The 12,746-nt window shown below is 48.8% G+C and overlaps 1 protein-coding gene across 3 annotated transcripts in view; it reads left to right on the top strand.

Annotated features, from left to right (window-relative positions):
• Positions 1–12,746, top strand: part of POU6F2 (POU class 6 homeobox 2) — a 475,695-nt gene that overhangs the window by 361,952 nt on the left and 100,997 nt on the right. The gene's annotated exons all lie outside the window — the stretch shown is intronic.

Below are 12,746 nucleotides of genomic sequence, written 5' to 3'. Positions count from 1 at the left end.
AAATGATAGAAATATCACTATGTAGACAGCATTCTCCCAGAGCAGTCCAGGCCATGAGGACGTTTTAAAAACTGGAAGAGTGCACACAAGAGTAAGGCTTCCTCTGCATTATAATGGATGAGGAAATCCACCCAAACCCAGAGAGTTTTCCTGAAGATTAAATATAATGTATTGATGAAAATGCTTTGTATGCTATAAATTCGTTAAGCAAATGTTGATCATACTGCAGATATGAAATAGTATGAATTTATTTCTGTTTAAACCACCATCCAGTAAATTGAGGGCTTCATTCATGATTCACTCATTCAGTAAGAGGTCAGGTGGGAAATAGAAGTCCCCTTACCCAACTGTATTCAGCACTGAATAAAATAAACAAAACATATTTATCCACATTTTCTGCAAGGGACAATTTTTCCTTTTATGAAAGAAAGAAAATCTCCTTTAAAAAACCCCCTCAGTTCAACATTACTGACATTTCAGAGAATTTATTACACGCATTTGAGATCCAGGAGGAACAACAAAGTTTATATTGCTTTGAGAGTGGCAGGGGGAAAATTAGTTTAGCAAGAATACACTTATATACTATGGTGCTTCTTTGTCATCATCTAGATTTACCATTCCTGGGTGGTGCTCTTCTAGATTAGTCAAATCATGTAGAAAAGGGTTGAACACAGCAATAGGCACGTTCACACCACATTGACTATGGAAGGTCACATTAAGTATCCATAGTTGGAAAAGGTGCCAGATTCAAAGGGGGGTAGGTGTGTGTGGAAAGGTTCTTGCAGCATTTGAACATGGCAAGTTATTACCACCGCTCTGAACATAACACTGAAGCAGATCCCCCTCCTGTCTGCCGTGAGCTCAGAATGAGCCAGTGGCCACACACACCATCCAGTCCTATCGCTGTCTGTTGGTTGTAGCTGATAAACTAATCCCAAAGTCTAGTTCAGAATGCTTCTGCAACATTTTTGCGTCCATGTGTATAGATGCAGGTTTTAGTGGCAATGTGAGATGTCCAAAATGTGCTGGCTGGCACTTCCCTCTGAACGAGTGATACATAACCAGTATTTATGTTAACTTAATACAATATTCTTGTGCTTTCATAATCAAGTGTTAGTCATCATATTTTAGCCTCAATTCATTTCTCACAGCTTTGGGGTAAACTTTCCATGGGCTTTTAAATTGACTTTCAAAGTATAGGCTTGCAAGTGATTATTTTCCAGGCCATAAAGACAGCACCTTTATTGTTATCAGCAAACATTTACCAAGCACCTATGGTGTGCATTGTGCTCCTAGGGGAACTTTGCAGAACAATATAGTGCCATAGAGAGTGGTCTTTAGAAGCAAACAGACCCTGGCTTCAAATGCTGGCTCTGGTCTGCTGGGCATTTGTGTGAGGTCAGCGCAAAGATTGGAGCCTCAGCTTCCTCACTGGTTGGAGGGTTGATGTGGAGATTAAATGAGATGACTTATGTGAGAACATTATTTAATGAAGAAATTCCCAAACTTTATAACCACTGAAAATTTTTTTCATGTAATGCTAATTAATATCCTGTGGAAAATCCTTCAGGAACCACCACTCTCAGGCTTCCTTCTCTAACTATTGTAGCATCCACACAACTCAAATAACCTTGCATTTCCTTACCTAACATCATGCAAAAATCCACAGACCAATGCAATGGACAGTGGAGAAAAGAAAGTATAGAAAAATGGGGAAAGGAGAAAGGAAAACTCAAAACCAAAGCAAGAGCAGGGAAAGCTGAGACCAAGCTGGTCTCCCTTCAAGTTGGCAACAAGCAAAACCACTTGATCAAAAAATTCAGGGAAGGTCTGGCTGGGTTGCCACTCCTGGCAGCTGGGGTTTTGGAGATTCTCCCCTCTCCTCCACTGCACAGTTTTCCTCCTGTTCACACACCCATGCCCCTGGAGTTGTGGCCCCCCACACCAAGGTATGGAGAAGTGACTGCAGATATGCCCGGAACCACACAGCCTCTGCAAACCCGTGAATCAGTAGGACTGAGAGAAAGCACACCCTCTCCTCACCTCACCCCACCCTCCTATCTTTTGACTGGAGGGATTTCCAGTGGTCAGGAGATTCCACAAGACCCTGACAACCTCATTCTCCATTCCTGTGTTTCAAGAAGGGTTGGATTCCAAACACAGGTCAAGTCAATCTGAAATCTGTACAGCAAGCCGGGACTAAGTCCTCGAGAGTACCAGGCCATCAAAACTCCCTGTCATTGGGGCATTCTGGTAGCTGTAATGCTCCCACCCTGGCTTTTTTTTGTTGTTTCCTATTAAACAAAAATTATGACCCTCAGAGGCACTGGGGTTTTCCCTCTCTTTCATCCAATGCTGTTGAGAACCAAATTGGGCTTTCTGGTTTCCAGCACCAGCCCAGGGCCCTGTGAGTGTGGAGAGCCCCAGAAGGGCACCATGTGGACAATGAGAGGCCAGTTCCAGAGTCTCTTCTCTCAGACAGAGGGGGGAACCCACAGGACAAAGCTTCAGGCACCCCTTGGGGTGCCCATCAACCAGAAAGGGCAGTTCCATGTCCTCGGCCACATAGAGGGGATGCCTTGCAGGGCCACAGACAAGCCAGTGGTCGGGGGAGGGCTCTGCATTTGGATGCTGTCTTGCCAGTGGGTTTCAGCCTCAGCAACTTCGTTATGGATTCAGTGTGACCAAAGAAATGACAGTAGAATGTTTCTTTGGGGTGAAAGGGTTTATTACCGGGCTTGTTCTCCCAGCAACAGGTCGAACACTAGCGTCTCTGCCTCCTCCCACCTCTCTATATAGTGCTATAATAGCTTATGCCTAAAGGTGTGGAAGCAGTAGCCTAGCAACAGGCCAGTTACATCATCAGGTGGTTTAAGTTCAGTGAGGATCCTGGCCATAGGAACCCCAACTTACCCACACTCCACCCTCCAGGATTCTCGCCTTACAATCTATACGCTCTCAATCTTCCACAACGGTCCCTGTGCAAGAAAGCAGGGCACTGTAACCAGATTCCACAACAGCAACAGAGGATAACAACAACTTAGAGATAATAACAAAAATTAAGATACAACAAGATTTTGATACAGGTAACAAATATTATAATAATCCTCAAGTCAGAGGAAGTCCCCAGTCCACAAAGACCTTAGGGACGATAAGACACATGTTTTAATGACACCAGCATAGGCAAATCTTGTCCATCAGGTAGGATGCATGCAAGAGAGTGGTCCTGTGATAGGACTGTAGCAGGAAGGGGGTCCCTTCCAGGTTTAGGGTACCATAATTTTACTCCTTTCCCCATGGGGGCTACTGAAGGGTCTATATATAGTGCTACTGGAGGTGCATGCACTGGCCATAATGATAAAACAAAACTCCCCGGTAAGATGCTCCTACCTTCTGGTCATTCGGGATATACTACTGTGACCTCTGGGGGTCACTCTGCTGTTATTCCTGGAATACACTGGAAGCCAGCTTCCAGGCCTTGTCCCCAAAGTGCCAGGAGAGCCAGCCATCATTGGTCCATGTGTCAAAAGGTCCAAGGCCACGTCCACTCAATGGAGTCTCCGGGGTTCAGTGCAGTTGGTGCTGGCAGCAAGATGTTATTCTGGTGGCCAAACCTTGGCTTCAGTGATGCCTCCTTGGTTTGTACTTGCAGTTGTATAGGGGAGGCAGCCATATGTGTTAACATGTCTACAGGGCTCAGGGCTCCCTTTCAAGGCCTCTTATTCAAATGCTGTAGCACGGTCCATAAGCAGACTGACCATCCCCACAGACTATTGGTATCTGACTTTAGTCCGGATTTTAACAAGCCATTGTGCCTCTCTTTCATGCCTGCTATGGTAGGATTGTATGGCATATGAAACTTCCATTTGATTCCCAGCTGTCACACCCATTCTTGCAGTGTATGTCCAGTAAAATGGGTGCCCGGATAACTCTCAATTACCTGTGGTCGGCCATAGGTGGCAAAGAGACACTCCAGGCCTCTTTTGGTAGTCTGCCACATCTGGGTCCTCATAACCTTCATAGGGCCCTGTAAATTCTTCTTGTGAGTACAAGATCTTATTTCTTTCTGTGTTCTCATTGCTTCAGCCTCTCCTAAGTCTGCTACTATACATGTCACCTCGCTTATGGGTTGCCCTAAGTGAGGGGAAAGAATGGTCCCTACAGACCTAAAGAGGGATGTGGGAGCCATTTGAAACACAGTATTTCTCATCCCAGTAGTGAAAATATCTTCATCTAGGCCATAATTCTCTGGACTATAGATGACATTTATTATGCCTAGCTCTCATAACACCTGTTGGAGCTTAGCATTCATCTGCCATCTAACAGGAGAGGATGGTAGATCACCCAGATTGGGCCACACAGCATGAAGTGCGGCCATAAGCCAATAGAGGAGGGAGTGATTCCCTGGGGTCTAATGTACATTTTGTAATCACTGCCTCAAGGTAGCCTGCACTGTCAGGGAAGCCAGCTTTCCCGTCTCTGATCCTGACAGAACAATTCCATCCACCCCAAAGTCCCACAGATGCAGGAGCCAAGCTGACACTGACTCCGAGGGCTTCTGCCTAAACCAGGAGCACAAATCCACCAGCTCAGCCTGAGTATAAGGACGGAGCATAGAGCACTCCATGACCTGGGGAGGGGGCTGCTCCTCTCCTTGGGGTCTTTGTTTTCTTTACAACCACTGGGCGTGCTTTCAATACAGGAGGGGTCAGTGTCTCCAGCACCACCCCTTCATCCTTCCCCAGCAACTCCATTTCCGGGGCTGATGGCACCTTTCTCTCCCCTCCCCTGAGTGCCGCCTCTGCTACAACCTTTACCTTTTCTACCATGCCTCGCAGCAATGCTGCCTCAGTCTTCAGCAGCTCTCTTACCTTCACCTCAATGCTTCGCAGCTGGCGTTCTCATGCCACCTCCACCTGTGCTTCCCTCAGGAGTTTGTCTTTTTCTTTGATGGCCTTTTCCTCCTTCAGAGCACCTGGCAGCACTGCTGTCTTGTTCTGTAAGGAATCTTTTACCTCTTCAATGGCACCTTGCTGCTGGCGTTCTCTTGCTGCCTCCTCTCACATCAATGCCATTTCCTTCTTCAGGGAATCCACAGAATTTTGCAGCTCACCTTCTCATGCCACCATTTCTTGGGTCTTTTTCAGGAGCAAGTCCTTCTCTTCTGTAGACTTTTTTAATACTGTGAGAAGCAGCCAACCCGCAGTCCCCACTGCCTCATGGGCACTCTGTCTCTCAAAATACCTACTTACTATACCAGGGGCTAATCCTACTGCCTCAGATGTCACCTCCACTTGCCTCCAGTCCTGGGGTGGGGCCCAGTCCTCTAGGAGGCAAGCCACCTCAGACCACATACCCATTGGGGGACAATCCACTGTCTCCCCATTCACAGGGGCAGCCCGCTGAAGCACCCCTCCCATAAGGGCAGCCTGTCTTTTTCCTTGGTCAACAATGAACCCTGCCGACTTCGCCAATTGTCTTGCCAATAGGATTCAGCCCCCAGCAAGTTCACTATGGATTCAGTGTGACCAAAGAAATGGCAGTAGAACATTTCTTTGGGGTGAAAGGGTTTATTACCCGGCTTGTTCTCCCAGTGGTAGGTCAAGCATTAGTGTCTCTGCCTCCTCCCAGAGCACTGGGCCAAACTCTCTATATAATGCAATAATAGCTTATTGCCTAAAGGTGTGGAAGCAGTAGCCTAGCAACAGGCAAGTTACATCATCAGGCGGTTTAAGTTCACTGGCCATAGGAACCCCAACTTACCCACATATGCCAATAGCTCTCTTCTGGGAAGTAGTGGCTCAGCATCTGAAGGCCCAGCTGGGCTCTGATCAGTGCAGCCTCTCCAGCCTGACATGTTCTGTCACAACTCTCACTTAACTGGGATCAGTCTGGTGCCACTGTAAGGTAAACGAAACCAGACCAGGCAAACGGCAACAAAGGAGAAAAAAAAAATTATTGCCGCAATCCCAGGCAAGGTTCACTGGTCTGCGCATAGGCCAGGGAAGTCGTGCCCAGCAGGAGGGCGACAGGCTTATCAAGGGCACTGGGAGAGCTCTGAGGGCGTGATCACCGATGACTGGTCATGCTGTGTTGCTGGGGAGAGAGTACTGTGATGTGTGTTTTAGGCAGGACCTGCAGCTAGCAACCTCCCATTGAATCATTTGAGTGACATTCGCCATTCTCTTCCTTATTTAGCTCGAGTCAGGTTCCTCCAGTGAGACCCATCCCTTTCTCTGCTCCCTCCAGCCCTACATTCCAGCCTTTTTGTCATAGGGGGTTGCCGGCTCATTCTAGCTACTTCCTGCTGTGAAGGGGCAGCGTGGGGAAGTTACAGCTGGTATGTGGCCAGGGGTGGTTTGGAGGGAAGGGGCAAGTACTGGTGTAACAGCATCTGGTTAACCGTAACTCGGGAGATTTCCACCAGTCACTGTTGAAAAATCTGAGGAGACAAGGGGTGAGTTTTAAGGCCTCCTTGGATAGGCATGCTGCTGCCACCAGTGCTCAGAAGCAAGATTGCCATCCCTGGGCACTGGAGTCTGTTTGGATAGAAAAGTAACTGATTGGTATGAGGGCTCCACTGGTTGGACTAGAACTCCAGTTGCCACTCCAGCTTTTTCTTTAGTGAACAGGATGAAAGGCTTGTGAGGATTGGGAAGCATGAGGTGGGGGGAAGTGAGGAGGGTGCTCCACAAATCCTCAAAAGCGTGAGCTACCATTGAGGGGGAAGTGAGGGGCCCGGAGGGGGTCTCTTTGGCTGCAGCATATAGTGGTTTAGCAAGTATAGCAAAGTTGGGGACCCAATGTCTGAAGAAGTCCACCAGTCCAAGGAATGACAAGATCTCAGCACCTGAGGTGGGGGGCTGTAGCTCCCTGATGGAGGTGGTGCGGTCCACCATGAGGGCCTTGGAGGTGGGGTTTAGGGCCACCCCTAGGTAGGTGACTTGTGGGGTGGAGAGTTGAGCTTTGGATGGGGAGACCCTAAATCCCCGTTGTGCCAGGAAGTTAAGGAGGGAGGCTGTGTCTTGGAGGGAGATTTTTTTTTGAGGAGCTGCACAGGAGGAGGTCATCTACATACTGGAGGAGGGTGCTGCACCCAGAGTCATAGAGGGATAGGTCTCTGGCCAATGCTTGGCCAAAAAGGTGGGGGCTATCATGGAATCCCTGGGGCAGAACCGTCCAGGTTAACTGTTGGGTTTGGTGGGTGTCCGTATCCTCCCAAGTAAAGGCAAAAAGTGGCTGGGAACCAGGATGTAGGGGAATGGTGAGGAAGGCGTCTTTAAGGTCTAGGACTGTGAAATGAGTGGTAGTGGGTGTATCTGAGATAAAAGAGTATATGGGTTAGGGACCACTGGATGTAGTGGCACTACGGCTGAGTTGATTATCTATAGATCTTGTACCAGTCGATAAGCACCATACGGTTTTCTGACTGGGAGGATAGGAGTATTGCAGGGAGAATTGGTGGGAACCAGGAGACCCTGGGCAAGAAACCAATTGACAATGGGCTGAAGACCCTTGCAGTGGGTGTGTGAAATAGGAAACTGAGGCTGAGAAGGGAAGCAGGAGGGGTCCTTGAGACGAATGAGGACTGGGGTGTGGTGGCTGGCCACTACTGGAGTGGAAGTGTCCCAGACCGCTAGGTTTACCTTCTCAGGGGAAACGGGGAAGTTGGACAAGGGTTCGGGAGGAGACAGCCTGGGTGAGGGCGAGGACTGGACTTAGAGGGGTTCAGTGTGAGGAGAGACAGATAGATGCCCCAAGCTTATATAGGAGGTCCCTTCCTAGCAAGGGGGCTAGACATGATGGAATGACTAAAAACGAATGAGTGAAGGGGTGGCCTTCAAAGAGGCAGGACACCAGGCCTGTTTCTAGAGGTTTAGAGGGGGTCTCAAAGACTCCAACAACCAAGACCTGGGAAGGATGTAAAGGCACGTGGAAGGAGGGTAAAACAGAATAGCTAGCCCCCATGTTCACCAAAAGGGAGATGGACTTACCTGCTACCCATAGTGTAGCCCTGGGCTCAGCAAGGGTGATCGGGGTGCTCAAGTCCAGGTGGCTTCAGTCGTCCCAGGAGACCCAGGAGTTCTGAGGAGGGGGCTCATCGGGGGAGCCAGCCCCCCGTGAAACTCTGTCACCAGAGGATGGCTCATCCCAAGGGGGCACTCAACTTCCAGTGACCCTTCTGCCTGCAGACAGGGCAGGGCCGAGTTGGTGGCCTGTGGTTGGGGCAATGTTTTGCCCAGTGGCCATCCTGGCCACACTTGAAGCAGGCTCCCAGAGGCATGCGGGTCTCAGATTGTTTCCTGAGGCAGGGCCCCTGTTGTGCCTGCTGCAGGGCAGCGACCAGGGCTTGGGTTTGAAGGGCCGCCTTCTGTTTTAGTCTCTGGGCCCGAACGGCCTCGGCTTCCTCCTCTCAGGCATTATAAACTTTAAAGGCCATATTTACCAGGTCTCAGAGTGGAGTCTGGGGGTCCTCTTCCACCTTTTTTAGTTTACAGCAGATGTCCAGGGCAGACTGGGTGATAAAGTGGGTAGCTAAGACCATGGACCCCGGCGGTGAGGAAGGATCTAAATGGGCATGGAGGGTGAGAGCCTCTGTTAAGCAATTAAGGAAAGAGGCTGGGTTATCATTAGGCTCTTGAGTGACTTCCCTTAGTTTGTCATAGTTAATTTTTTGAGCCGCCTTATCCATACCTGCAATAAGACAGTGGACCATTTGATCTCTCCTAGTCCTACCTGTGGTATTATCTTGATAGTTCTATTGTGGGTCTTCGGCCGTGGCCCCGACTGGTAGAGATTGGTCAGAGTTTTGTACTGGGTCAGCATAGTCTTGAGCTGCTGAGGTGACAAGATCACGCTCTTCGGGGGTGAGAGTGGAGGTTAGATTTATGTGGAGGTCATGCTATGTGAGTTCATATGCCTGAGTGAAGTACTGAAACTCCTTGGTATAGGCAGTCAGATTGGCAGACTATGAGCCCAGGTGTTTTTCTATCTGAGACAGGTCTCCCAGGGAGAAGGGGACATGTACTCGAACCAATCCCTCAGCGCCAGCCACCTCCCGAAGGGGGGCCAATAATTGGGCCCAGGATCTAGTGACCAGAGGGCTGGCCCAGTTAGGAGGCGGCTTGGGGATATAAGATGGCAGTGGGGTGGGGTTAGGAAGTGATGCAGGAGAAGGACAAGATGGTGGTGCCGACGGAAGAGGGGGTTATAACTTGTGGGTGGCAGGAGTAAGGCCGGAAATAGAGGAGTTAGATGTGACATCAGTAGGACCAGAGGCGGGTGGTTGTGTCCCCGTGGTGGGAACAGGAGCAGGTGGGGGAAGGGAATTGACTGAACTTGGCGGGACTGAAGTGGAAGACAAAGGAGGAATTAAAGATAGCAGTTTGAGGGAGAGCTGGATAGGGGAGGGGTGAGACGGGAGATGACACAGGGGCAGGCACAGAAGAGGCCTAAACAGAAGAGGTCTGGGCACCGGAGGGTGAATAAGGAGTGGGTTTGAAAGGGGCAGACAGTTAAGGAGAAGGAGAAGGAGGGGTAGGGGCTGGAGGGGGGAGGCCAAGGTCTTCCAGGGGATCTGTAAAGGAAGATTCCAGCGCAGTGAGAGGTTGGTAGCCCCTACTTGGGGACTTGGCCAGGAGGACCTGGGCCGAGGAACACTTGGCACAGAGGTCTAGGCGGGAGCACAATGCCCAAAAGGCCTGGACATAGGGAACCTCGGACCATTTCCCAGTCCGGTGACAACAGTTGCTGAGATCAGTGAGGAGGCTGTAATTCCCTTGGGGGGCAGAGAGACTGGTTATCCAGAGGATATTGGGGCCAGGCCCAGGAACAAAGGAAGATCAGCTTCTGTTTACGGATATCATCGGATAAGCCCAGAGTAGTGACATGGGAAGTAAGACACCTCAGTAGGGTCTGTGCCTCAGGTTTTGAGTGCTGGCTTCCCATGACTATCTCCTCCGTCCCTGGGTCCCTAAACGAGTAGGTCTAGTGTCCCGGATCCACTCCGGTTATGGATGGGAAAAATAGGTTTGGTGATCCGGAGATAGGGACGTCTCCACTATACCGGAGTCAAATAGGCACAGGCCGGAGGGGCGTCTGGATGCGGCCGCGATTTCAGACCAGGCGCCTGGCGGAGGGTAGGAGGAGGGCAGGGAAGACGAGGGGCTCACCAAGTTGTCTGAGGCCCTGGGATCAGGTCCTGTTCTGGAGAGAGGTCCCAGGTCGGGAGAGGACGGTGTGGAGCCTGCTGGGGCCCCACACCATCCTCCTGGGTTTTGGCACCAAATGTAAGGTAAACGAAACCAGACCAGGCAAGTGGCAACAAAGGAGCAAAAAAAAAAATTTATTAGCGCAATCCTGGGCAAGGTTCACTGGTCCAGGCACGGGCCAGGGAAGTCGCGTCCAGCAGGAGGGGCAACAGGCTTATCAAGGACGCTGGGAGCGCCCTGAGGGCGTGACACCAATGATTGGTCCTGCTGGGTTGCTGGGGAGAGAGTACTGTGACGCGTGCTCTAGGCGGGACCTGTGGCTAGGGACCTCCCGTTGAATCATTCGAGTGACATTTGCCATTCTCTTCCTTATTTGGCTTGAGTCAGGTTCCTCCAGGGAGACCCGTCCCTTTCTCCACTCCCTCCAGTCTTACAGCCACCACTTAGTTTTCTTCACTAGATGATATGTAACTCATAAAAAGAAAAATAAAGAGAGCAATCTCCTCCTTTTCTCAGCTGGACTCCATATCCTCCCAGAGGCTGGCTGCTTTTTCCCGGTTTGAGCTGTCTGTGTATTGTGAGGTTATGAAGGTGGCTTTTAAGGAGAACAAAGCAATGTGGAAGGGTTCAGAGAGGAAATGTCAGAGCAGCCCTCTCACTTCCCCCAAGGAAAGCTCTCCTGAGTCTGGTTGGCTTGGACTCTTCCATGTTTTAAATCAGACGAAATTATCTTATACTTCTAAGGTTCTAAAAATGAACATTGCTTAGAGTAGTTACCACCTCCAGTATTCTGTATGCCTGGAAGGAATAGAACCAGTCGAAAGCTGAAACCAAAGGATCCTTGGAACAAACCTGGACAAGGCAGCAGGTTATTTAAGGCAGAAAGCAAAACGGGGGTATTTTCCAAGCTCCCTCTATTTAGCAATCACACTGAATCCATTCTAAGCATCTTCAAGGCAACAGCACAACCTGCGTACCATTCTCACTGTAAGTGAGCCTCCTTAAGCTCACTTAAGATGAAGTGGGTATCCTCATGCCAGCAAGGAAGTCCTCCATGTGAGCAACTATTTCCTGGGCCATGGGGTCCATCATCCCACTGCCCTGCGTGACGTCCCTCCCTCTCCTTGACTCACCCTAGCAGTACCATCTCCGCACAGCTGAGGCCATGCCCATACTTCCTGCCACTGTGTTTTGTTCAATCCTTTGCTTTCTTTTTCAAAACAAAATTTGCAAACTCAACAGCAGTGGTTCTCAGCATCGGCCATATATTGGAATCACCTGAGGAGTTTTTTAAAAACACAAATGTCTAGAGGGGACATGGGGAAGACACTGTAGCACAGAGAAGGTAAATAGTGAATCTGTGGCATCTTACTACACTGATAGACAGTGACTGCAATGGGGTATGGATGGGGACTTGATAATATGGGTAAATGTAGTAACCACATTGTTTTTTCATGTGAAACCTTCATAAGAGTGTATATCAATAATACCTTAATAAAAAAAAACCATGAATGTCTGGGTCCCAGCCAGAGATTCTGATTGAACCTGAGTGGGGTGAAGTGTGAGCATCAGCATTTTGTTAAGCTCTCGAGGTGATTCCAATGTGGAGCCTGGGATTAAGGATGACTACCTGTGGTCTTGTACATAGGCTCCCAATTATTCATTTCTAAAAGAACAAATTCCTCCCTTTGTTTATACAAAATGCTTCTTACCCAAAATGTTGGTTGCATTACTTGGTGTTAACTTTACTACTGTGATATAATAAAACCAGTCCCCATTTCTAAAAAGAATGAGCTGGTGACACTTTGACTCTACCCCTACCTCATCAGGAAATTAAAATGACTGTATCTGTACTTTGTTACCCACTCAAGCCTTCCCCAAACTCTGAGGTTGGATTATTAGCCATTATTTACAGAAAAATCTCAAACATGGTTATTCACATCTGATACTCAGAATAGAATAGGGGAAATTGATCATCCTTTCAGACTCTTGAACATCCTCACCAAAAAAGAACAACTGCTACTGACTGAGAGTTTATGAGATGCCCATCCTGCTGTGTTGCATCTAATCTATATTAGGGCTTTTCAAACTTTTATTTGTATATGAAATATGCAAATATGGGCCCTTGATAAATGCAGACTCTGATTCAGTAGCTCTAGGGTAGAGGGCCTACCCAACATTCTGCATTTCTAAACAGCTTCCAGCTGATGCTAATGCTGGTGGTCTTTTCCCCACATCCTGAGTAGCAAAGCTCCACTCAACAAACCTTCAGTGTCCCACTAGCTCCATTTCCCAGATGAGGAAATAGGGGTAAGGACCTGTGCAAAGCAAGATTCAAACCAAGGTCTCTCTAACATAAAGCCTCGTCTGCTGTGCTAATCTGCCTCTCTGTATCTTTTTGCACTGTGGGATTTCCGTCTTTTTAAAGAGAGCTCCTTTAAATCACATAGAGATATCTTTCTGCACAGTGGAAGATGGAGATAATTGCGCTGTTAGAAGAAAGATCTCACTCTCCCCACACCTGATCTTTCTTGT

The sequence above is a fragment of the Manis pentadactyla genome, chromosome 7, assembly GCF_030020395.1.
Source record: "Manis pentadactyla isolate mManPen7 chromosome 7, mManPen7.hap1, whole genome shotgun sequence".
Classification (NCBI taxonomy): domain Eukaryota; kingdom Metazoa; phylum Chordata; class Mammalia; order Pholidota; family Manidae; genus Manis; species Manis pentadactyla.
This window is presented reverse-complemented; position numbering and strand designations above follow the sequence as displayed.